Below are 27,536 nucleotides of genomic sequence, written 5' to 3'. Positions count from 1 at the left end.
GTCCACTGAGGCTTAATTGACATCGAGTAATTGCAAGTGGACAATCATTAATGAGTTTCGACATAACTATACACACAAAACCCCATCACCACAATCAAGGCAGTGAACATCATCCTCATGGATGGATGGAACATATCCATCATGCTCAAAGGTTTCCTTCTGCACCTTGGTAATCCTATATCTTGTCTCTCCATGCCATCTTCACCTGAAACCACCAATCTATTTTCTTTCTCCCTAGATTATTAGTGTTTATTTTCTAGTGTTTTATATAACTAAAATAAACTCTTTTTTTGACTGCTTCAAACAAACAAATTAAAGAGATTCCTGACTCAAGAATACATAATTAGGAGATATCTTAATTAGAGATATATTCTTTTTTTTCTCAAATTTTAAACTTTTTATTTTGCATTGGATATAGGGAGCTTGGTGAGCTTCCTGGTGGCTCAGACAGTGAAGAATCTGTTTGCAATGTGGGAGACCCAGGTTTGACCCCCAGGTCTGGGAGATACCCTAGAGAATGGCATGGCAACCCACTCCAGTATTCTTGCCTGGAAAACTCCATGGACAGAGGAGCCTGGAGGACTGTAGTTTATGGGGTTGCAAACAGTCAGACACGACTGAGAATACACACACACACAGGGACTCAGGCATACACATCCATGTGTTCATTGTCCCCCAAACCCCTCTCCCATACAGGCTGGCCTATGGCATTGAGTTGAGGTCCATGTACTATACAACAGATCTTTGTTGGTTATCCATTTTGAATATATCAGTGTGTCCGTGAAGCTCCCAAACTCCTTAACTATCTCTTCCCCTTGGGCAACCATGAGTTCATTTTCTAAATCTGTGAGTCTTTTTCTGTTTTGTAAGTAAGTTCATTTGAATAATATCTTTTTAGATGCCACATATACGGGATGTCATATGATATTTCTCCATTTGAGATATATTTTGACTGCAATAAACATGCTAAGCATAAAAAATAACAAAACATAAAAGTGAAATATAAATATAAGGCAAATACATGTATCCAAAAATTAGGTTGATTCTAAATATACCATATAAAAGATGGAATGAGGAGGGGGGAGAAAAAGAAAATTTAAAGTTATTGAGTGCCTACATGTGTCAGACTCTAAAACAGTTTTTTTAAATATGTCTCTGACATTTTGCTCTTTTTCTTTTTTGCTACAATGACCAATTTTATTTTATTTTATCTCTTTATTTTGTACTGTGGAATAGCTGATTAACAATGTTGAGGTCTCTTCAATTGTTGGGTTAGCTTTTTCTTAATCCTGTAAGTATCCATATCCAAGTCCTGCCAATTCATCTCTAAACTACATTCACTTCTCTGCACCAGTGTCATCACCAACTTAGTCCAAATTATCACCATCTCCCCTTTATTACCATGATTACCATTCAACCAGCCTACATTCATCCACATTGGCTGCTCTTTAATTTCTTTTCCATAATCATAAAGAAAACATATTTTGGCATTATCTATTAAAGTGTATCATGTAAAATATACTTTAAACCAGTAACTATTTCTAGGTTTATCTTGCAGCTTTGTCTTGCAGCTCTTTGAGACCATGTCCATGTGTGCAAAATAGAGGTAGAAATGAATATATTGTTTTATTGTATGTAGTATTGTTTTCTTCTTCCAGTTGCATGTATTGTCTTTTTTTAATAATATTGAAATAATATTTTTAACTCAAGTTGGGGAATGTAATAGCTCAATGAGACTATTTAAAAAAGATATGACAAATAAAAAATCTCTTTTTAAAAATATGTATTATTTTTCCTCAAGGATTATCTAACAAGAAGTGAAGAAAAGAGAACACTATCTGAGAGCAGATAGGAGTACCTAACCAGCGGGAAAGAATATATACAACCACACAAAACTCAGTAGGGTGAAGGAAGTAGGGGGGGAGACAGGAGTGTTAGTAGGAGTGGACCTGCCCTCGGCAAGTGTGGGAACTGAAGCAGGAGTTCAGTCTCCACACTGGGGCAACTGTCTGAGTCAGAGGAGAAACATTTAAGGCTGAGAGTGAAACAGCTGATCTGTGGCAGCTTAAATGGAATGAGAATCAAACAGGCCTTGCTGCAGCCGTATATACCCCTGACAGGGATGCAGGTCCCCTGGGAGGTGTAGCGACTGGTAGCTGGAGTTTAAGGATTGTGGAGCAATCCCTGGGTGAGGGCTGCTTTTGACTGCGGAGAGATGGATTGAGGGGATGTGAGGGAGGAGACAGAGGTGGGAAATGCCTGTGGAAGAAAGCTGGGCAATAATGGAAGCAAGGCAATACCGCTGAGTTATGCATAGGGAGTGGAGCCATCAACATAGCCTCTCTTCCCACATGCCAGAGCTGAACAGTGGAGAGGCTGGCCCATGAAATGCCTGATGCACTGAACTACAGAATAGGACCCCAGCTGGAGGGGGGGCCCTCTATGTGCCTCAACGAGCAGAGTTACGGAGAAAGACTGGCCAAAGAGGCCTTCTGATCACCACTACAAGAGGCTAGAAAAAAGACTCTGATAGGACCACAACTCCTGTGGCAGAGGCAGTCCATATCCATGCACACTTGGTGCCACCAGGATCCCTGCAAGCCAAGCAGCTACACCACCTTCATGTCATGCTCAATTCTCACTGGGGCAGAGCTGCACAGGCAAAAAAAGTCTTGAGTCTATGTGTGCAGGGTCACTTCAGTTGTGTCCAACTCTTTGCAACCTTGTAGACTGTGGCCTGCCAGGGGATTCTCCAGGCAAGAATACTGGAGCGTATTAGCCAATACTGGTTGCCATACCCCTCTAGAGTACTATATTTCCTGCTGCCCTAGCCGCCAACTCCCCTGAGTACCTGATGTTACCTGAGCCCCTGCAACCCAAGCAGCTGCTCCACCTCCACATCTGGCCCTCACAGTGGCAAACCCAGGTCTTCCAGGGCAGCCTCAAGAGCAACCCCAGTGGATGACCCACATGCACAGGTGAAAATAAAACCACAATTGAAACCCAGAGGCACTGTGACTAAGGAAGAAGACCCTGATAGCTTACAGTGTACAATGTCAGATTCATGATCTCTGAAGAAAATTTAGCTTCAGGATCAGGGACCAGGCTTGATCACTCAAGAAATTTTGTGTAGGAGAGTTTTATTAAAGTATGAAAAGCAACAGAGAAAGTTTCTGACATAGACATCAGAAAGGGTATGGAGAATGCCCCCCTCATTAGTGTTAGCAAGAGAATTCAGTTCAGTTCAGTTCAGTCGCTCAGTCGTGTCCGACTCTCCACGACCCCATGAATCACAGCACACCAGGCCTCCCTGTCCATCACCAACTCCCGGAGTTCACACAAACTCATGTCCACAGAGTCGGTGATGGCATCCAGCCATCTCATTCTCTGTTGTCCCCTTCTCCTCCTGCCCCCAATCCCTCCCAGCATCAGAGTCTTTTCCAGTGAGCCAACTCGTCGCATGAGGTGGCCAAAGTATTGCAATTTCAGCTTTAGCATCAGTCCTTCCAATGAACACCCAGGATCAATCTCCCTTAGAATGGACTGGCTGGATCTCCTTGCGGTACAAGGGACTCTCAAGAATCTTCTCCAACACCACAGTTCAAAAGCATCAATTCTTCGGCGATCAGCTTTCTTCACAGTCCAACTCTCACATCCATACATGACCACGGGAAAAACCATAGCCTTGACTAGACGGACCTTGGCAAAGTAATGTCTCTGCTTTTTAATATACTATCAAGGTTGGTCATAACTTTCCTTCCAAGAGTAAGCGTCTTTTAATTTCATGGCTGCAATCAGCATCTACAGTGATTTTGGAGCCCAAAAAAATAAAGTCTGACACTGTTTCCAATGTTTTTCCATCTATTTCCCATGAAGTGATGGGACCAGATGCCATGATCTTTGTTTTCTGAATGTTGAGCTTCAGGCCAACCTTTTCACTCTCCTCTTTCACTTTCATCAAGAGACCTTTGAGTTCCTCTTCACTTTCTGCCATAAGGGTAGTGTAATCTGCATATCTGAGGTTATTGATATTTCTCCGGCAATCTTGATTCCAGCTTGAGCTTCTTCCAACCCAGCGTTCCTCATGATGTACTCTGCAGACAAGTTAAATAAGCAAGGTGACAATATACAGCCTTGACGCACTCCTTTTCCTATTTGGAACCAGTCTGTTGTTCCATGTCCAGTTCTGACTGTTGCTTCCTGACCTGCATACAGGTTTCTCAAGAGGCAGGTCAGGTGGTCTGGGATTCCCATCTCTTTGAGAATTTTCCACAGTTTATTGTGATCCACACAGTCAAAGGCTTTGGCATAGTCAATGAAGCAGAAATAGATGCTCTTCTGGAACTCTCTTGCTTTCTCCACGATCCAGCGGATGTTGGCAATTTGATCTCTGGTTCCTCTGCCTTTTCTAAAACCTTCTTGAACATCTGGGAGTTCATGGTTCACATATTGCTGAAGTCTGGCTTGGAGAATTTTGAGCATGACTTTACTAGCGTGTGAGATGAGTGCAATTGTGCTGTAGTTTGAGCATTCTTTGGCATTGCCTTTCTTTGGGATTGCAATGAAGACTGACCTCTTCCAGTCCTGTGGCCACTGCTGAGATTTCCAAATTTGCTGGCATATTGAGTGCAGCACTTTCACAGCATCATCTTTCAAGATTTGAAATAGCTCAACTGGAATTCCATCACCTCCACTAGCTTTGTTCGTAGTGATGCTTTCTAAGGCCCACTTGACTTCACATTCAAAGATGTCTGGCTCTAGGTCAGTGATCATGTTATCGTGACTATCTTGGTCATGAAGATCTTTATTGTACAGTTCTTCTGTGTATTCTTGCCACCTCTTCTTAATATCTTCTGCTTCTGTTAGGTCCACACCATTTCTGTCCTAATCGAGCCCATCTTTGCATGAAATGTTCCCTTGGAATCTCTAATTTTCTTGAAGAGATCCCTTGTCTTTCCTATTCTGTTGTTTTCCTCTATTTTTTTGCATTGATCACTGAGGAAGGCTTTCTTATCTCTCCTTGCTATTCTTTGGAACTCTGCATTCAGATGCTTATATCTTTCCTTTTCTCCTTTGTTTTTCACTTCTCTTCTTTTCACAGCTATTTGTAAGGCCTCCTCAGACAGCCATTTTGCTTTTTTGCATTTCTTTCCCATGGGGATGGTCTTGGTCCCTGTCTCCTGTACAATGTCACGAACCTCCGTCCAGAGTTCATCAGGCACTCTATCTATCAGATCTAGTCCCTTAAATCTATTACTCACTTCCACTGTATAATCATAAGGGATTTGATTGAGGTCATATCTGAATGGTCTAGTGGTTTTCCCTACTTTCTTCAATTTAAGTCTGAATCTGGAAATAAGGAGTTCATGATCTGAGCTACAGTCAGCTCCTGGTCTTGTTTTTGCTAACTGTATAGAGCTTCTCCATCTTTGGCTGCAAAGAATATAATCAATCTGATTTCGGTGTTGACCATCTGGTGATGTTCATGTGTAGAGTCTTCTCTTGTGTTGTTGGAAGAGGGTGTTTGCTATGACCAGTGCATTCTCTTGGCAAAACTCTATTAGCCTTTGCCCTGCTTCATTCCGTGCTCCAAGGCCAAATTTGCCTGTTACTCCAGGTGTGTCTTGACTTCCTACTTTTGCATTCCAGTCCCCTAGAATGAAAAGGACATCTTTTTTGGTTGTTAGTTCTAAAAGGTCTTGTAGGTCTTCATAGCGGAGAAGGCAATGGCAAGCCACTCCAGTACTATTGCCTAGAAAATCCCATGGATGGAGGAGCCTGGTAGGCTGCAGTCCATGGGGTCGCTAAGGGTCGGACACGACTGAGCGATTTCACTTTCACTTTTCACTTTCACACATTGGAGAAGGAAATGGCAACCCACTCCAGTGTTCTTGCCTCTAGAATCCCAGGGACGGGGGAGCCTGGTGGGCTTCCGTCTATGGGGTCGCACAGAGTCAGACACGACTGAAGTGACTTAGCAGCAGCAGCAGCAGGTCTTCATAGAACTGTTCAACTTCGTCTTCTTTAGCATTAGTTTTATTAAAGTATGAAAAGCAACAGAGAAAGTTTCTGACATAGACATCAGAAAGGGTATGGAGAATGCCCCCCTCATTAGTGTTAGCAAGAGAGTTATATACTTTTTAATTAGTTATTACAATTAATCAAAAGAATGTCTCAAGTTTGTGACAATTTTACCAGACCCACCCCCAGAATTTACATTTTAGGATAACAGGATTAGAACTTAACAATAGAAAGATCCTTTCAGATGGTAAAACCTCTGTCTACAATCAGTTCAGTTCAGTTCATTCGCTCAGTCGTGTCCGACTCTCCGCAACCCCATGAATCCACAGCACACCAGGCCTCCCTGTCCATCACCAACTCCCGGAGTACACTCAAACTCATGTCCACAGAGTCGGTGATGCCATCCAGCCATCTCATTCTCCGTCGTCCCCTTCTCCTCCCGCCCCCAACCTTTCCCAGCATCAGAGTCTTTTCCAGTGAGTCAACTCGTCGCATGAGGTGGCCAAAGTATTGCAGCTTCAGCTTTAGCATCTGTCCCTCCAATGAACATCCAGGATTGATCTCCCTTAGAATGGACTGGTTGGATCTCCTTGCAGTATAAGGGACTCTCAAGAGTCTTCTCCAACACCACAGTTCAAAAGCATCGATTCTTCGGCGATCAGCCTTCTTCACAGTCCAACTCTCACATCCATACATGACCACGGGAAAAACCATTGCCTTGACTAGACGGACCTTGGTTGGCAAAGTAATGTCTCTGCTTTTTAATCAAGGTTGGTCATAACTTTCCTTCCAAGGAGCAAGCGTCTTTTAATTTCATAGCTGCAATCAGCATCTGCAGTGATTTTGGAGCCCAAAAAAATAAAGTCTGACACTGTTTCCAATGTTTTTCCATCTATTTCCCATGAAGTGATGGGACCAGATGCCATGATCTTTGTTTTCTGAACGTTGAGCTTCAAGCCAACATTTTCACTCTCCTCTTTCAGTTTCATCAAGAGGCTTTTGAGTTCCTCTTCACTTTCTGCCATAAGGGTAGTGTCATCTGCATATCTGAGGTTATTGATATTTCTCCCAGCAATCTTGATTCCAGCTTGTGCTTCTTCCAGCCCAGCGTTCCTCATGATGTACTCTGCATATAAGTTAAATAAGCAAGGTGACAATATACAACCTTGACGTACACCTTTTCGCAAAGAATTGGACATGATTGAGTGACTTCACCTTACTTCACCTTACCAGACCCACTCCCAGAATTTACATTTTAGGATAACAGGATTAGAATTTAACAATAGAAAGATCCTAACAGACCCACTCCCACAACATACATTCTAAGATATCAGGATTAGTCAGAAGGTTTTCAGGAAGGAGAAACTGTCCTCAAGCAGGATATATTGTTGTTAGCAATGGCAAGCCACTCCAGTACTCTTGCCTAGAAAATCCCATGGATGGAGGAGCCTGGTAGGCTGCAGTCCATGGGGTCGCTAAGGGTCGGACACAACTGAGTGATTTCACTTTCACTTTTCACTTTCATGCATTGGAGAAGAAAATGGCAACCCACTCCAGTGTTCTTGCCTGGAGAATCCCAGGGATGGGGGAGCCTGGTGGGCTTCCGTCTATGGGGTCACACAGAGTCGGACACGACTGAAGTGACTTAGCAGCAATCCCTGAAAAGTGAAATTGAAAGTGAAAGTCGCTCAGTCCTGTCCAACTCTTTGTGACCCCATTAACTATATAATCCCTAGTATAGAGTTTAAACTGAGTTGCTTGTTGTGTAAGCATCAGTTCAGGGCTTAAAGAAAAAGAAAAAAGTTTTATGTGACTAAGACTAAGGAATGTAGGGGAAAAAAACTGTCCTTTCCTCCTCCTCAAGAACCCCAGACCCCTCTCTCTCTGGGGACACCCAGACTTCTTAAAAACCTGCCTAGCAACTGACTCTCTCAACCCAAAACTTTCCCACCAGCTTTACAAGCTGCAGATTGAATCTACATGATCAACTAGGCAGAGCTCTGTCTCTAAGGAATATATAAAAGGACATTGAGAGCTCCCACAAAAGAAAACACACTAGTTCTGATAGTCATGGACATTTGAGGCAAGAATACACAGGAGTAGGACCAGATTAGAATCTGAGCTACCCCCATAGCAGGTCCACAGATCAGCACAGTGTTGGAGGGCATCCTAGGAAGGTGAGGTGGACTGTGACTCCCAGCGAGGTAAAGGTCTCTGACAGTAGTGACTCAAGGAAAACATTTATTATTCTCATGTTTTGACTTGTTCTGTCAGGCAAGTGTATGTTCCTCAGTTCCGTCTCGTCACAACAAAGATTTTGAGTGACTGATATTAAAGCCCTCAGCACGTCACAGCTCTTGGGTCTTGGACAGACCGTGTTATAGCTCTTAGACAAATCAGTGTTACAGTTCTATTTTACTTAGAAAATAGCAAGAAAATCCATCCTCGAGGTGTGAGGGAATGCCGACCCAAAGATGCAAAGAGGAGAGAGTTGGGGAGCATGGCAGCGCGCGGGAGAGAGAGGGAGAGAGAACCCGCTTTGGCGCCTGTTTTTATATGCTTTTATTTTTCTCCCCCTGTACCTGCCTTATGTAAATTGGGCTAGCCAGGAGTGCTGTTTGTTCTACCTGAGGTCCTCACTCAGGTCCTCAGATCTTCCTTTGACCTTCCTTTGTTCTATCTTCGTGGGATTTTCCCTCGCTTGTCTTTTGGCCACCGCCATTTTGGACTCCTGTTTCCTATTCTAACTACCTAATATGGCAACCCACTTCAGTGTTCTTGCCTGGAGAATCCCAGGGATGGGGGAGCCTGGTGGGCTGCCATCTGAAGCGACTTAGCAGCAGCAGCAACAGTTCTGTAGATTCTTCTGGATTTTCTTTTTCCTCACCCCCCTCCCCCACATTGTAGTTGTCAGTGTTATTGGCACTATGAAATCTAATTAGCTTTTGAACTTTTTTTTGCGAGAGACGCCGGCCCCGGCGGCGCAGACGCGACGCGAGAGACGCCGGCCCGGGCGCAACGAGCCAAGCAAAGAGGTGCGACCGTGAGGAGCTACCCCACGCCTGAGGCCAGGGCCGGCGGCCGAGAGGAGCTACCCCACGTCCAACAGGCGGTGGCTGCGCGGGCGCAGGAGGGCCGAGAGGAGCTACTCCGCGTTCAAGGTCAGGAGGGGGGGCCTTGAGGAGATACCCCTCGTCCAAGGTAAGGTACAGCAGCTGCACTTTGCTGGAGCGGCTGTGAAGAGATTTTCCACAACCAAGGTAAGAGAAACCGAAATAAGACAGTAGGTATTGCTAGGGGGCACCAGAGGGCAGACAAACTGAAATCATAATCACAGGAAACTAGCTGATCTAATCACATGGACCACAGCCGAATGTGGTCCCCTGGAGAAGGGAATGGCAAACCACTTCAGTATACTTGCCTTGAGAACCCCGTGAACAGTAACAAAGGGCAAAATGATAGGATACTGAATGAGGAATTCCCCAGGTCGGTAGGTGCCCAGTATGCTACTGGAGATCAGTGGAGAAATAACTCTAGAAGGAATAAAGGGATGGAGCAAAAGCAAAACCAATACCCAGTTGTGGATGTGACCAATGATAGAAACAAGGTCCGGTGCTGTAAAGAGCAATATTGCATAGGAACCTGGAATGTTAGGTCCATGAATCAAGGCAAATTGGAAGTGGTCAAACAGGAGATGGCAAGAGTGAATGTCGACATTCTAGGAATCAGTGAACTAAAATGGACTGGAATGGGTGAATTTAACTCGGATGACCATTATATCTACTACTGTGGGCAGGAATCCCTTAGAAGAAATGGAGTAGCCATCATGGTAAACAAAAGAGTCCGAAATGCAGTACTTGGATGCAATCTTAAAAATGACAGGATGATTTCTGTTCATTTCCAAGGCAAACCATTCAATATTACAGTAATCCAGGCCTATGCCCCAACCAGTAATGCTGAAGAAGCCGAAGTTAATCGGTTCTATGAAGACCTACAAGACCTTTTAGAACTAACACCCAAAAAAGATGTCCTTTTCATTATAGGGGACTGGAATGCAAAAGTAGGAAGTCAAGAAACACCTGGAGTAACTGGCAAATTTGGCCTTGGAGCATGGAATGAAGCAGGGCAAAGGCTAATAGAGTTTTGTCAAGAGAATGCACTGGTCATAGCAAACACCCTCTTCCAACAACACAAGAGAAGACTCTACACATGGACATCACCAGATGGTCAACACCGAAATCAGATTGATTATATTCTTTGCAACCAAAGATGGAGAAGCTGTATACAGTTAGCGAAAACAAGACCAGGAGCTGACTGTGGCTCAGATCATGAACTCCTTATTGCGAAGTTCAGACTTAAATTGAAGAAAGTAGGGAAAACCACTAGACCATTCAGATATGACCTCAATCAAATCCCTTATGATTATGCAGTGGAAGTGAGAAATAGATTTAAGGGACTAGATCTGATTGATAGAGTGCCTGATGAACTCTGGATGGAGGTTCGTGACATTGTACAGGAGACAGGGACCAAGACCATCCCCATGGAAAAGAAATGCAAAAGAGCGAAATGGCTGTCTGAGGAGGCCTTACAAATAGCTGTAAAAAGAAGAGAGGTGAAAAGCAAAGGAGAAAAGGAAAGATATAAGCATCTGAATGCAGAGTTCCAAAGAATAGCAAGGAGAGATAAGAAAGCCTTCCTCAGTGATCAATGCAAAGAAATAGAGGAAAACAACAGAATAGGAAAAACAAGAGACCTCTTCAAGAAAATTAGAGATTCCAAGGGAACTTTTCATGCAAAGATGGGCTCGATAAAGGACAGAAATGGTATGGACCTAACAGAAGCAGAAGATATTAAGAAGAGGTGGCAGGAATACACAGAAGAACTGTACAAAAAAGATCTTCACGACCAAGATAGTCACGATAATGTGATCACTGACCTAGAGCCAGACATCTTGGAATGTGAAGTCAAGTGGGCCTTGGAAAGCATCACTACGAACAAAGCTAGTGGTGGTGATGGAATTCCAGTTGAGCTATTTCAAGTCTTGAAAGATGATGCTGTGAAAGTGCTGCACTCAATATGCCAGCAGATTTGGAAAACTCAGCGGTGGCCACAGGACTGGAAGAGGTCAGTCTTCATTCCAATCCCAAAGAAAGGCAATGCCAAAGAATGCTCAAACTACCGCACAATTGCACTCATCTCACACGCTAGTAAAGTCATGCTCAAAATTCTCCAAGCCAGGCTTCAGCAGTATGTAAACCGTGAACTCCCAGATGTTCAAGCAGGTTTTAGAAAAGGCAGAGGCACCAGAGATCAAATTGCCAACATCCGCTGGATCATGGAGAAAGCAAGAGAGTTCAGAAAAACATCTATTTCTGCTTCATTGACTATGCCAAAGCCTTTGACTGTGTGGATCACAATAAACTGTGGAACATTCTGAAAGAGATGGGAATCCCAGACCAACTGACCTGCCTCTTGAGAAACCTGTATGCAGGTCAGGAAGCAACAGTTAGAACCGGTCATGGAACAACAGACTGGTTCCAAATAGGAAAAGGAGTGCGTCAAGGTTGTATATTGTCACCTTGCTTATTTAACTTATATGCAGAGTACATCATGAAGAACGCTGGGCTGGAAGAAGCACAAGCTGGAATCAAGATTGCTGGGAGAAATATCAATAACCTCAGATATGCAGATGACACTACCCTTATGGCAGAAAGTGAAGAGGAACTCAAAAGCCTTTTGATGAGGGTGAAAGGAGAGTGAAAAGGTTGGCTTGAAGCTCAACATTCAGAAAACAAAGATCATGGCATCTGGTCCCATCACTTCATGGGAAATAGATGGAAAAACAGTGGAAACAGTGTCAGACTTTGTTTTTTTGGGCTCCAAAATCACTGCAGATGCTGATTGCAGCCATGAAATTAAAAGACGCTTGCTCCTTGGAAGGAAAGTTATGACCAACCTTGATAGTATATTAAAAAGCAGAGACATTACTTTGCCGACCAAGGTCCGTCTAGTCAAGGCAATGGTTTTTCCCGTGGTCATGTATGGATGTGAGAGTTGGACTGTGAAGAAAGCTGATCGCCGAAGAATCGATGCTTTTGAACTGTGGTGTTGGAGAAGACTCTTGAGAGTCCCTTATACTGCAAGGAGATCCAACCAGTCCATTCTAAAGGAGATCAATCCTGGATGTTCATTGGAGGGACTGATGCTAAAGCTGAAACTCCAATACTTTGGCCACCTCATGCGACGAGTTGACTCACTGGAAAAGACTCTGATGCTGGGAAAGGTTGGGGGCGGGAGGAGAAGGGGACGACGGAGAATGAGATGGCTGGATGGCATCACCGACTCTGTGGACATGAGTTTGAGTGTACTCCGGGAGTTGGTGATGGACAGGGAGGCCTGGCGTGCTGTGATTCATGGGGTCGCGGAGAGTCGGACACGACTGAGCGACTGAACTGAACTGAACTGAACTTTTTTCCTCAGTCGAATTTTTTTTATTGTTGTCATAAACCTCTGCCTCTTTGTTGGGCTTTTACAGTTCTACAGAGTTTTCTTTCTTTTTCTCTTTTCTTAATTTTAATTTTTACGTTTTTAAACCTATTATGTTTTTCTACGTTTATTCCTTTGTTTGTTTTTCCTACTGTTCTTTTCCCCTTGCAGTTAATCTTTAATGTATATAAATCTTCTTCATCTATGTCTTTTTTAACTTTGCATATCTATTCTTTCTTTTCTTTCTTTCCTTTTCTCTCAACATATTCATTAATTTTTTCTTTTGCTTATTTTATTTTAACTTTTAAATCACATATTTTATATATATATTTACTTTACATTATTGTATTGGTTTTGCCATACATTGACATGAATCTTCCCTGGGTGTACGTGTGTTCCCCTTAGTTAGTTTTGTACTGGTAGATATAATTTTTGGTTTCCTGTTTGCTCAGTCAATCTATTGTACTTTATTTTTGTTGGAGTCTTCTGATTCTGCTTATGCCTTGTGAGAAATCTGCATGCAGGTCAAGAAACAACAGTTAGCACCTGACATGAAACAACAGACTGGTTCCAAATTGGGAAAGGAGTACATCAAGGCTGTATATCGTCACCCTGCTTATTTAACTTATATGCAGAGTACATCATGAGAAATGCTGGTTTAGATGAAGCACAAGCTGGAATCAGGATTGCTGGAAGAAATATCAATAACCTCAGATATGAAGATGATACCACCCTTATGGCAGAAAGCAAAGAAGAACTAAAGAGCCTCTTGATGAAAGTGAAATAAGAGAGTGAAAAAATAGGCTTAAAACTCAACATTCAGAAAACAAAGTTCATGGTATCCCGTCCCATCACTTCATGGGAAATAGATGGGGATATAATGGAAGCAGTGACAGACTTTATCTTTTTTTTTTTTTTGGCTCCAGAATCACTGCAGATTGTGACTGCAGCCATGAAATTAAAAGAGGCTTACTCCTTGGAAGGAAAGTTATGACCAACCTAGATAGCATATTAAAAAACAGAGACATTACTTTGCCAACCAAGGTCCGTCTAGTCAAAGCTATGGTTTTTCCAGTGGTCATGTTTGGATGTGAGAGTTGGACTGTGAAGAAAGCTGATCATCGAAGAATTGATGCTTTTGAACTGTGGTGTTGGAGAAGACTCTTGAGAGTCCCTTGGACTGCAAGGAGATCCAACCAGTCCATTCTAAAGGAGATCGGTCCTGAGTGTTCATTGGAAGGACTGATGCTGAAGCTAAAACTCCAATACTTTGGCCACCTCATGCGAAGAGTTGACTCATTGGAAAATACTCTGATGCTGGGAGGGATTGGGGGCAGGAGGAAAAGGGGACGACAGAGAATGAGATGGCTGGATGGCATCACCGACTCGATAGACATGAGTTTGAGTGAACTTCGGGAGTTGGTGATGGAAAGGGAGGCCTGGCGTGTAGCAATTCATGGGGTCGCAAAGTGTTGGACACGACTGAGTGACTGAACTGAAACTTGTCCTGGGCTTCCCTCATAGCTCAGTCTTAAAGAATCTGCCTGCAATGCAGGAGTTCAGTTTAGTTCAGTTCAGTTGCTCAGTTGTGTCACACTCTTTGTGACCCCATGAACCACAGCAGGCCAGGCCTCCCTGTCTGTCACCAACTCCCAGAGTCCACACAAACCCATGTCCATTGAGGATACCTGGGTTCAATTCCTGGGTCAGGAAGCTCCCCTGGGGAAGGAAATGACAATCCACTTCAGTATTCTTGCCTGGAAAAATCCCATGGACAGAGGAGCCTGGTGGGCCCATTGGGTTGCAAGAGGCAGACACGACTTAGTGACTAAACCACCAAACTTGTCACTGAAACCAGAATAACAGAGGATAGAAAAGATGATCCTTCCTCTCAGTTCCTCAGCCTGAGAATTTTGTAGCCACCCAGCCTTCACCTCAGTGCCCAACTCAATCCAAAGGGGAAAGAAGTTCAGTAGCTCCTGACTAAGCTCCAGATTCTCCAAGAGTAGAAGCATGAAGAGAAACCAACACAACATTGTAAAACAATTTTCCTCGAATTAAAAAACAAATTAAAAAAATCAAATCATAAAATTAAAAAATCATATGCCAATCATTTTACCCACCATTATTTACTTAATGTGAAAGTTCCATTTTTGCAGACATTCAGGAATTGAATGATGTCTATTATTCATTTTATCTTCCTTTCTGAATGCAGTTTTCAAATATCTGCCTACTTGCATGCCAATTAACAAGTTTATATCTAAGGAAAAAAGGAAGTCAAACGTGTATTAACTGGGTCTTGGAAGAAAGCTTCAATCAGACAATGGGAGCAATTCTCCAATCTTGGCCTTGAAGAATTTGTCCATCACTGTGAAAGTTGCTCAGTCCTGTCTGATTCTTTGCAAACCTATGACTATACAGTCCATTGAATTCTCCAGACCAGAATACCAGAGTGGGTAGCCATTCCCTTCTCCAGGGGCTCTTCCCAACCCAGGGATCAAACCCAGGTCTCTCACATTGCAGGCAGATTCTTTACCAACTGAGCTATCAAGGATACCCCTTGTCCACCATTTACAACACTCTGTTTTCCTCATGACCCTCAGATTCATAGCTTGATAGAAGAATTACTTCCCCAGCAGTACCTTAATTCCTGGAAAAGATGCACAATTTTCTGCAAGATACACCATGTTGGGCTAAAGGAGAGGTCCTAAAATTTTTTTCCTGATGCTAAAAAGCACAGGTGTAGGTTTTGGTAGGGCTTCAGGCATGGTGTTGTTTTTCTGGTATATTTCAGAGAGAACCAAGTAGCTTTCTTTCTAGTGTCTATGTCATCTACCTTTGCCAAAATTGGGAGAAATATTACATGTATATGTTCAGTGGGTTGAAAACCACTCACCATATGGCTTCACAACCTTTCCTTCATTCATGAGAATCTACTTTATCTTATCTATGTCCCTGATATAACTGGCCTACTCTAGATTCCACCTCAGAAATTTTTAGACAAGAATATATCTACATGATGACTGAAATTTGAATTTCTACTCACATTGTGGTTAATGTCAAGACACACTGTTGTCATAGTTGTAATTGGCTTGGGTAACAATTCCTCATTTTAATATATTCTGTCTTATAGGTGATAAGAGATTCACAGGGACTCAGGCAAGCTATTTCTTACAAGTATTTGTCCTGTGATAACTATTATGCAGAAAAATAGCATTATAGAGGCCATCAAAGTAATTTCAAATGAGGTGAATAACTTACACTTGGTGGTGGTTTACTTGCTAAGTCATGTCCAACTTTTGTGACCCCACGGACTATAACCTGCCATGCTCCTCTGTCCAAGGTATTCTCCAGGCAAGAATACTGGAGGGGTTTTCCATTTCCTTCTCCAGAGGATCTTCCTGACCCAGGAATCGAACCTGTGTCTTCTGTGGCTCTTACATTGGAGGCAAATTCTTTACCTCTGAGCCACTAGGGAAGCCCAACTTGTACTTGCACATCCTCAAAAGTTCAAAGCTCCTCTCCCTAGAAAGTAGATTGTGTATTGACTTTCTTAAAAAGTATTTAAGATAAAAATCCTTAACATTTAATGTGAATTGGTATTTCAGGACGGAGAAGGCAATGGCACTCCACTCCAATACTCTTGCCTGGAAAATCCCATGGATGGAGGAGCCTGGTAGGCTGCAGTCCATGGGGTCGTGAAAAGTCGGACACGACTGAGCAACTTCACTTTCACTTTTCACTTTCATGCAATGGAGAAGGAAATGGCAACCCACTCCAGTGTTCTTGCCTGGAGAATCCCAGGGACAGAAGAGCCTGGTGGGCTGCTGTCTATGGGGTAGCACAGAGTCGGACACGACTGAAGCGACTTGGCAGCAGCAGCAGCAGTATTCCAGGATGTCTGCAAACAGTGGTTCATATTTTTCCTTCTCTATTAAGATTACACTAATGATTATTTTGCTACATCACTAGATATGGGGTGAGAGATTGCCAAGGTAATAATTCAAGGAGTTTGATTCTTAGACAAGAAAAATATGCACTTGGCAAATTTTAGATATCTCTATGGAAGGTTGTTTATTTTTCAACAAGATAGAATATTTCATTATATTGTGTGCTGGCATTTTTAAAAGTACCTAGGCATGGAAACGCTACCAATTGAGGGTCAAGGGGCAAATGATGATTTAAAGAATGGCATTAGCACAGAACTGTACCATCTGTGAGTAACCACTATGTTGAAATATCTATGGAAAAGAGACATGATGATATCACTAATGCCTTGAGCTTAAAGCTTCTTGGTGTATTATAAACTGAAATTCATAGTGGTCTGAATGCTTGCAAAGCACTAGAAACTAGAGAATATGGAAACCTGCAGGTGGAAACTTTAAGTATTGCACATTGCATTGGATAGTTCTCTCTCCATGTTGTAAATATCAATTATTAAATACTACCAACATTAAGTAGTCACTTTTAATCATAATATTTTACATGTATATTTATACCACATAAATGAAAGCTCCCAATGTGTTTTACATACTATACACAGTTTTATTAATAAAATGTGGCCGTGTCTACTAAAAGCACATTTTTATTCAAGATATAATTGTAAAATACACTAGTCATAGATTATGCTAATAGACAAGAGAAAGAACATGAATAAATAAAAGCCACAGATAATCCCCCAAACCTAATTTTAACAACTACGTTCAGCTTCCCTCTTCTACCAAACCTTTATAAGGGCTTGCTAACAAGTAATAAAACTGATTGATTGGCATTTCTACAACCCTTCTTTCTGTTGCTCACCTACTGGTGGAAATGCTAACAAGCACGGGAAATAGTCAATGGGTAGGGAGTAGAGGAAAACAGAGGAGGAGGAACACTGGTAATTCACCACCTAGATAATCAGCTCATGAATAACAGAGCTGACTGAAAAGATAGCACTTAAGTAACTACTGCAATAAACTCAGTAATCAGTATTCTCAGTGGCTTAGTGGCAAGAAAGAGAACTACCATCTTTACAGCTAGAGGGAAGTCCATGATTTTTACAGAATTTATACTGCAATGAGAATATCAAGTTTCAATGCCAAACATCCAGGATGTTCAAACTGGAGCATTTAGATCATCTCTAAAATGCCTTTGCTTATGTTAAATAAAGGATCCAAGTTTACAAAAGGGGCACATATATATCACTACAATGTTATAACTGCTTACTGAATTCACCAATCATGAAATTTAAGATATGTGATATGTGGCAATATGAATTGTTTTGATCTTCTTCAAATATTATTCTTATTTTTCTTAACTGCCTGAAGTTACAGATTATTTCCTTGGAAACACAAGGAAGACTTGTGAGAAGATGGATTGTTGAGGTCAATGACAGCACTATGGCCTGACTAACGAAGCCCATCCATCTGAATAATATTGCTTGGATACACAGTTTATTACAGTTATTTTTAACATAATTCCTAATTGAGGATCACATCTTATCTTTTTGTTTGCTGTGTCGCAAAATACTACACTTCTTAGTAAGGAAGAGTTGGTTGCTAAATGCCAGGAAATAGGCTACATCTTCCTTTCAGATTTCTTTCAATCTATTGTTTTCTATAAGTCTTATTTTTTTTTTTTTTAAATGTATGTGCTGGAAAATTCTCCAACAACCATAAAATAAAAGTCTGCTCCTTTTAGGGATTTTTGCCTTCTCGGGCCACTAAATATTTATTCTATTTCTGTAATGTTCTCAGAGAGGTTGGTCTCTATGTTTATTTTTTTCTTCCTAGGAGTTAGTCACACTTTTGCCACCTTCAGACAATTACACTTTCTAGGACCCATTCATACTTGGCAAAGCAATATTTTGATGTCTGGAGCTAGAGACTTAATGATGGCAATGCAGACCTTAACTTTTCCATTTCAGAATGTTGAACACTGGCAAATAAGTCAGTGACCTCACCTCTAGATACACGCTTAATATCACATATTTGTATTTGGGATATTAAAACGCCTGCATTTGTCACTCCTAATTGGGTCCTAAGAAGGAAAAAAAAAAAGGCAGTTCACAGCATGCCCTCTGTGAGCTGTCATAAACAGAAATATGAGACAGTGCCAAGTTCTCAAGACTTGACAGCTGATGATTAGGATGTTTTAATTTAGTGGACATATAGAACTTCTTCTGACATCTAAATGGGTGAGTGCCATAAGTAACCTATTTTTTGCACACATTCAAATTTAGACTGAATAAGAAGTAGCTTAAAGTAGCATTTTAAAGGAATAGAGACCACAGAGGAGGTGATTTTAATATAATACTAAATTTAGAAGTATATTGACAGTGCAAAATTATAAACCTAAAACTGAAATAATTAAAATAAATTTTATACATTTTCTTTCTCAAACATTCATAATATTAAAGGAATGCATACACACAGAGAATACCATTTTAAAAAGAATTTCTGGATTTTTTAGGTTTCTTTTTTCTTCCTATGATCTGTGTTTTGGTTTAGCTACTTACATCTCTATAAAATGTATTCAACATGATAAGAAAACATGACTGTGTTCAGACATGTCCAGCTCTTTGCAACTCCATGGACAGTAGCCTGCCAGACTCTTCTGTCCAATTCTCCTGGCAAGAATACTGGAATGGGATCTTCCCAACCCAGGGTTCAAAGCCTTGTCTCTTCTGCATTGGCAGGCAAATTCTTTACTGCTGGTGCCACCTGGGAATCTTAAGAAAACATGAATAAGAATGGCCACTTCTGACTTTTTAGGAGACTGTGGATAATGGACAACATAAAGACTTATTGGAACACATTACAAGTTACACTGATAAATATTTATATTTTAATTATGTTTCTTCGAAAAAGTCTGCTCTAAAAATTTTAAGTAAATATATGAACAATATTTCAATATTCCATGGAAGATATTCAGTCTCAGTTCCCCTAGCCCACCCATTTATTGTTTGTTGTTACTCAAGATAATTTTCCAATTTCAAATTTTGATAATTGATAGAATGCTAATAATGATGGAGAACAGTTATCCAAGTTGTCACTAAACTCTTCAAGATTTTTAGTTGTACTCTTGAGAGTATATTTTAATAATGGCCTGTCTCTTGATTTCTTTCAAAGTGAGTTTTGCTAAATTAAATGGGTCATTTTCAGTATTAACTGTGTTTATGTTCACAAATGCTAAGAAACTCAATATAGAAATAAAATCAAAATAGCATATATATAAAACTTTCAGTTCAGTTCAGTTCAGTCGCTCAGTCGTGTCCAACTCTTTGCGACCACATGGACCGCAGCACGCCAGGCCTCCCTGTCCATCACCAACTCCCAGAGTTTATCCAAACTCATGTCCATTAAGTCAGAGATGCCATCCAACTATCTCATCCTCTGTTTTTGCCTTCTCCTCCTGCCCTCAATCTTTCCCAGCATCAGGGTCTTTTCAAATGAGTCAGCTCTTTGCATCAGGTGGCCAAAGTATTGGAATTTCAGCTTTAGCATCAGTCCTTCCAATGAATACTCAGGACTGATCTCCTTTAGGATGGACTGGTTGGATTTCCTTGCAGTCCAAGGAACTCTCAAGAGTCTTCTCCAACACCACAGTTCAAAAGCATCAATTCTTCGGTGCTCAGTTTTCTTTATGGTCCAACTCTCACATCCATACATGACTACTGGAAAAACCATAGCTTTGACTAGATGGAACCGGATGCCATCATCTTAGTTTTCTGAATGTTGAGCTTTAAGCCAACTTTTTCACTCTCCTCTTTCACTTTCATCAAGAGGCTCTTTAGTTCTTCTTCACTTTCTGCCATAAAGGTGGTGCCATCTGCATACCTGAGGTTATTGATATTTCTTCCAGCAATCTTGATTCCAGTTTTTGCTTCATCCAGCCCAGTATTTCTTAATTCCTGGGTCACGAAGATCCACTGGAGAAGGGACAGGCTACCCACTCCAGTATTCTTGGGCTTCCCTGGTGGTTCAGCTGGTAAAGAATCCGCCTGCAATGCAAGAGACCTGGATTCAATCCCTGGGTTGGGAAGATCCCCTGAAGAAGGGAAAGTCTATTCCACTCCAGTTTTCTGGCCTGGAGAATTCGATGGACTGTATACGTATAGTCCATGGTGTTGCAAAGAGGTGGACAATACTAAATGACTTTCACTTCACTTCACTCTGCATATAAGTTAAATAAGCAAGGTGACAGTATACAACCTTGATGTACTCCTTTTCCTATTTGGAACCAGTCTGTTGTTCCACGACGAGTTCTAACTGTTGATTCCTGACTTACATATAGATTTCTCAAGAGGCAGGTCAGGTGGTCTGGTATTCCCATCTCTTTCAGAATTCCCCACAGTTTATTGTGATCCACACAGTCAAAGGCTTTGGCATAGTCAATAAAGCAGATCTTTATTAATGCATTTTCACCTTGATTATTTTACTTAACCCTCACATTTATCCTATGGCCCACTGTGAATAGCTAGGTTATGCCACATAACAATACCTAAAATTGCATTTCATATTTTTTGTCCATTATATATGCTTACTGTGGATAAGCTAGAGGTTTTGCTCTTGACTGTAGTACTAGAATTTGAGTTGAATAAGGCTTCATCTCAGTATGTTAGTCTATAATTTTCACAACAATAATAATAATTAGAAAACATTTTTTGTACACTGGTTTCGAAAATTTCCATTCAGAAATGACATTTCCTATTTCATTGGCCAAAATGAATCATATGGTCACATCTATTTCCAAACGGGGTGAGGAAATTAAATGTTAACAATTGCCTGGTAACGGGAATGCTTAGAAATATTTTATGAACGCAACAATCATTACTATTATACCCAAGGAAGTAAGTACTTTTTCCTATTTCATGGATACGTTTATTCATTCAGGCATATATTCAGCATATTGCAGTGAGTAAATTTGCTTTCAAGTTCTCTTCAAAGAATTCAAGAGACACAAAAATGTATCTAACCATTTTATAAATCATTAAATAAGATTCAACACTTTTTCATAGAAAGACTTTTCTTTACCATATCTATCAAGGTATTCTCCTTTCACTGTGATGGAGTCTTATTTAACTGCCATTAGCATTAATATTATTTTTCTAATACCATTCTAAAATAGCCAAAGTGAGTATCTGATAAAAATTTCCCATGACATAATACTAAGCATAAGTAAATGAAGATTTTATAATGGGTGTGGGGGTCTCCTTACTTATTCAATTATAATAAACAAATAATAACTTTAACTAGCTATCCCACCAGTTTTAGCTACACTGTATCACCTTGATATATGTGTCGAGTAAAGGGGAACACTTTAGCTAAAGCTGAAATCTTCTGTTTCTCATTCATGAGTTTAGATTTTAGTTTCCTTTCTAGAGCACTCAACACATGACAGCCCATATGTTTGAAAAGTAATTATGTACATATGTACATGTCTTCAATTTTTCTCAATTCTTATTTCTGCATACATTAGAAATCTTTCTTCATACAATTTTAAAATTTGATCTTAGCAAGTCATTCTCAAGTTTTCTTCCCTAATATATCTGCACAGTTGAGTTCCAGATAATTTATGGGTTCTCACTTTGCTTAACTTCCAACCACTTTTTAAAAATATGATAAACCAGAAATCCACATGAGCCCAAATCAGTGGGAATGTTTCCCTGATACAGCTGTGTGTTCTGAAATTCTTACTGAATTATTTTTATGTGCTCCTAACTACCTTCTTTCAAATTTCCTGTGTAATGTTGAGATGAACTAATAGCCTATCATTGATGATATGATCATGAATAATCCCTGAATTGTACACAAATCTGTGTTCATTACCAGACATGCCTCTGTTAATGAAAAAAATCAATAAACAAAGGACTTCATCTAGGGTTCTTGGTTAAAAGCAACAGGATGGGGAAAAATATTTTTAAACAATAAGAGTATCATTTCAAGCAAATTTAGAGTAAGTAAATTAGTAAAAATCTGACAAACCAAGGTTGGAAAATTGGCAGAACTCAAAATACAGCAGGAATCACACAAGGAGCATGCAGCCGAAGCCATATGGTTTGCACAACCCTAGGCTGCTGCTGGAACTCTGACCTCCAATTGTTCCCTCTGCCACTAATACAAGATCCAATATTTCAGGGTTTCTGATTGGCTGAGATGAAGTCACATGTCCAACTTCTGGCTGAATCTGTGAATGAAAAACGGTAAGACTGTGCTTCACTCCCTCCAGCAGAACTGACCACCTACATAAGTTTGCTGTGGGAGGATGAGTCTCAGCAATTTCCACTCAAATACAAATACACAAATTTTGAAATTCCCATATTTGCTATGTTGCTATAACAGGTGCAATAGGAAGAGAGAATCAGTGGGAAATGGGATCCAAAGGAAAAAATAACTTTATAAATTAAAAAAAGCGAAATGTACACTACTCACTTCCCTGGCTTCCCTGGTGTCTCAGGCTGTATAGGGTCTTCCTGCAACTCAGGAGACACAGGTTCAATCCTTGGGTCAGGAAGATACCTTGGAGAAGGGAAGGGCAGCCCACTTCGGTATTCTTGCCTGGAGAATTCCATCAACAGAGGAGCCTGGCGGGCTACATAGGGTCACAAATAGTCAGACACAACTGAGCAACTTTCACTTCAGACTACTCAGAAGTACTCACAAATATATGACTTGTAAATGTTGTCTACTCATGTTTTCTGAAATACTACTGCTGCTGCTAAGTCGCTTCAGTCGTGTCCGACTCTGTGCGACCCCATAGACGGCAGCCCACCAGGCTCCCCTGTCCCCGGGATTCTCCAGGCAAGAACACTGGAGTGGGTTGCCATTTCCTTCTCCAAAGGAAAAACTACTAAAGAAGATATTATTATATTCCATATGTCTGTTTTTAAATCTAAAAACTATATGCATGAATTTGTTTTTTAAAATTATATTTTAGTTTTAATTGGAAGATAAATATTTTACAATATTATGATGGTTTCTGCTGTACATCAACATGAATCAGCCATAGGTATACATATGTCTCCTCCCTCTTAAACCTCTCTCCCATCTCCCTCCCCATCCCACCCTCTAGGTTATTGCAGAGCATGGGCTTTGGTTCTCTGTCACAGAGCAAATTCCCACTGGCTATCTACATAGGGTAATGTATGTATCTCAATGCTACTATTTCAAATCATCTCACCTTCTCTCTCCCACAGCGTCCAAAATTCTATTCTCTATGTCTGCATCTCCATAGTTGCCCAATAGTTAGGTTCATCAGTACCATCTTTCTATACACATGTATTTATTCATTTTAAGCATCCATGACGGGTGCCAGTTGCCATAGGAAATTGACCACAGCTAGTAGGATTACTCAAATGATAACATAATGACTCAGAAAAAAATTGCCAAAATTAAAATAATGTTTATGCCTAAACATCTTTAGCTTCATGGACTTACAAAAGGCAAATAATGTTGTTCCTTTGTAACTACTTTTTCTTTTCTTATCTTGTGGTTTTATATGCTGTTTATGTAATTGTCTTAAAAAGTTTTACATCAAAATCACCTGAAATGGGATGCTGTTGTAAATGCAGATTTTTGGCTCTCCTCTTAAAACCACTGATTCTTAATTTAGGATGATGAGACTAGAAAAATATATCTCAAAGAAACATCCCAAGTGTATTTAAAAATTGAAGAACATGTGCATTGGAAATTGTTCTCAGTGGTTCAAACAGGTTAACTCAAGTTGGATTAAGTTTGCTAAGTATGAAAAGATAAAACAACAGAAAGATCAAGCAGAATCTGAAAAAAAAAAATTGCAGAAGGAGGAAAACTGAGGGAGGAGGGAATTATATATATTTTGAAATCTTGCTCTCTAATACTTGGAATAATTTATGTTCTAAAAGACAAGATGTTTGTCCTGCTGAACCAAAAATGTTTTAGACACTTAATGACATTAAAAAAATGAAAGTGAATTTTCACCATGAACCAAAGTAATTTTCTATTTCTCTCATATGAATCATACAAAGTTTACTAGAGATTTAGAAGAGAATTTTAACCCAAATTTAAAAATATAATTTCCTTACATGTGATTTTTTTAAAGCATGCTAAAGGAAAAGTTATTTTGAATGAAAGAGATACTGCAAAGGAAGGAAAGTTATAAGTGTGCCTTTAGACAGCTTCTGGCCTTAGAGTGTTCTGCAAACTGTATTGAAATGAATGGAAGCAATTATAAAAGGAAGCTGCTGACCTTTCTGAAAAGGCTGCCAATCCATAATACCTCCTGCAATGTTCGTCCCCTTTATTCGTGCTTAACAAACCTTGTCACCCTTGTCGCAGTGTCTCAGAACCCCTTGTTAACTTTTCCCCTTTTGTTGTCTTTAGGGTATCTGCAGCACGCCTGTCTGCTGAAATACCTCTCAATTGCCAATTAAAGGAAGTTTAAGAATGACTATCTAGGGATGAATTAACCTAGCAAGTTAACCTGGGGGAAGAATGTGTTAGGGATACAAACGCTCATCATCACAGTCTTACATATTTACCTACTTATCTGACTTACTTAGGAGAGGGTATTGGTTGTATATTTGCACGGTGATCAGAAAGCGTCTCCCTCTAGTTTTTCAAGGGTGTAAACAATTTGAAAACAAACAGCAGAATCTTCTAAATGTTTTTCTTTTCCCAGTATGTTCACTTTCCCTCAAGTGAAAAAAATGCTAATATTTAAGCACTGCTTTACAGAAACACTTAACAGGTACCTGTAGGTAGTATAAAGCAATTCCTCTAGGAGGATCTTATCTGTAATATCTTCTAGCTTTATAATGCCGACTAAACATATAAGCCCCTGGATCATCCCTGTTTGGATTAGCAATTATTTGAATGATTATTTAGCAGAATTCTCTAGAATCAAGTAGTTCTGGCATTCAGTTAAGAAAGGGAAAAATCCCAAACTTTAAATTATCTGATATTTGAACATCTAAGCAAATTTTGATTTAAAATTAAAAAATCTTGTGACTTGTGTTTCGGCTTTTTTGCACTCATATTAATTAGTTTTCTTGAAAGAACACTTAGACAATGAATCCTTAGCATCTATAATTGAATGACTTTTTAACCTCCTTGCAGTAAGAAAGTAAGAGAAACAAAATGCAACATTTTAAATATACAGTACTGATATTTAAATATGTGTAAGTATCATGGATTGCTGCTAATATTGTTGACAACATGCATAACCTTATTTATGTCTACAAAGGTTGGGGCAAGGAAGAGAAATAGCATTTAACAAGTTTAATTATTATATGGTAAATCATTTTCACATATCTAACGTAATACCTCAGTAACTCTATGATGTCATTAATATGTCTCAGATATAGTAATGATATCATGTGTATATATGAAGTTATTTCCCTAAAGCCCTTTGGCTAATAAAGGCAGCAGAGGAATTCAAATTTGAATAATTTTCAAGTTCAAATAGAATTCTCCCTGAATCCAGAGTCACAGTTCACACTTTCCTATACTACTTATAAATAAATCCATTACAATATCAATAGGTAACAAATATCAAGTAAAATGGAGAAGGAAATGACAACCTACTCCAGTATTATTGCCTGGATAATCCCATGGACAGAGCGGCCTGGCTGGCTACAGTCCTTGGGGTCACAAAAGAGTCAGATACGAGTTAGCAACAGAGCGGTGGCAGATCAAGTAAAACAAAACAGCTACAACAATAACAACACAAAATCAGATACCACTGGTTATGTTACTTCCAACTAGGTAACTCAAAGGAATGTTTGAGGCTATGAAAATTTCATTAATAAAAAAAATATTTTTCTACATGTTTTATCAATAACATCTCCAAAAGATTTTGTCCTTAGGGTTCACTGAATTCCTCATTGGATTGGAAAGATTGTACTATCTGGGTGAGAAGAAGCACATATGTTAGAAATGAACTAACTGAACGTGTACTGCTGTCAGTTAGTTCAAAATTCCCCATTCTAAAGATGGTGTCACTGAAACGCAATGCAAGTTAATCAAGTTATATAGGAATTAGGGCAAACATGCCTCCACAGTTTTTATATGAATGGATGTATTAGGTTGAATTACTTTTGTTTCCTCATATAACACTTACCAGTGTAATTATACAAGAATTAGCATTTCCCCCTTTACTATGCTTTCTGTAAAAACTTAACAAATAAACCTCCAAAAAACAAGCAAACAAAAACCAGAGTCATATTAGCAGTTATAATAAACCTTGGTCATTTAGAAACATATAACTCTGCTCTTCTGCCATATTTCCAAATCCTGGCTACCTAATTTATATGTGACCTAATGTCGGATGACTGAATTACTAGGAAATTCTCAGTAACAAAGTACATCTTCCTTACACTAAGTCCTTTTAACAGTTGTAAGACTTGCAGGTACATCAGAAGTAGTTGGGTGCTAGTTTGACTATGCAAGGCTACACTGGTACTTTGATTTTAAAGGAAAAATGGAGGACTTTTTTCTATTTCCCAGAATATAACATCCCATGTGGCACTAATGGTTAAGAACCCATCTGCCAATGCAGGAGACACCAGAGATGCGGGTTTGATCCTTGGGTCAGGAAGGTAACCTGGAGGAGGGCATGGCAACACACTCCAGTATTCTTGCCCAAGAAACCAGTGGACAGAGGAACCTGACAGGCTACAGTCCATGGGGTCGCAAAGAGTGAGACATGATTGAAGCGACTTGGCCCACATGCATACAACTTTACTTCCAGCCTTCTGCATGAACATTTCAAGACTATATCTCTCTAAACACAGCCAGCGTGCTTGGGATTTGTATTGCAAATGTTTTAATTAATATGTTTTCATATTAGAATTTTCCAGAGTGGTTTTTCTTTCATTGTGTTATATCCAGTGTCAAGATTATTCATAAAGGAGAAGTATTAACATCTTAGACATTATTCTATGGATTTTTAAATATATTTTTTAAAAGATGGTTTTATTTAACTTGAAGTGAGATCATTATATATTAAATGTGCTCGTTAATTGACTAATAAGAATGCAGTCTTTCTGAAAAGTGCCTGAGTTGGGT

This window comes from Moschus berezovskii, chromosome 6 (assembly GCF_049115385.1).
Source record: "Moschus berezovskii isolate FMDL1 chromosome 6, NW_MosBer_1.0, whole genome shotgun sequence".
NCBI lineage: Eukaryota > Metazoa > Chordata > Mammalia > Artiodactyla > Moschidae > Moschus > Moschus berezovskii.
Note: the sequence above shows the minus strand (reverse complement) of the source record.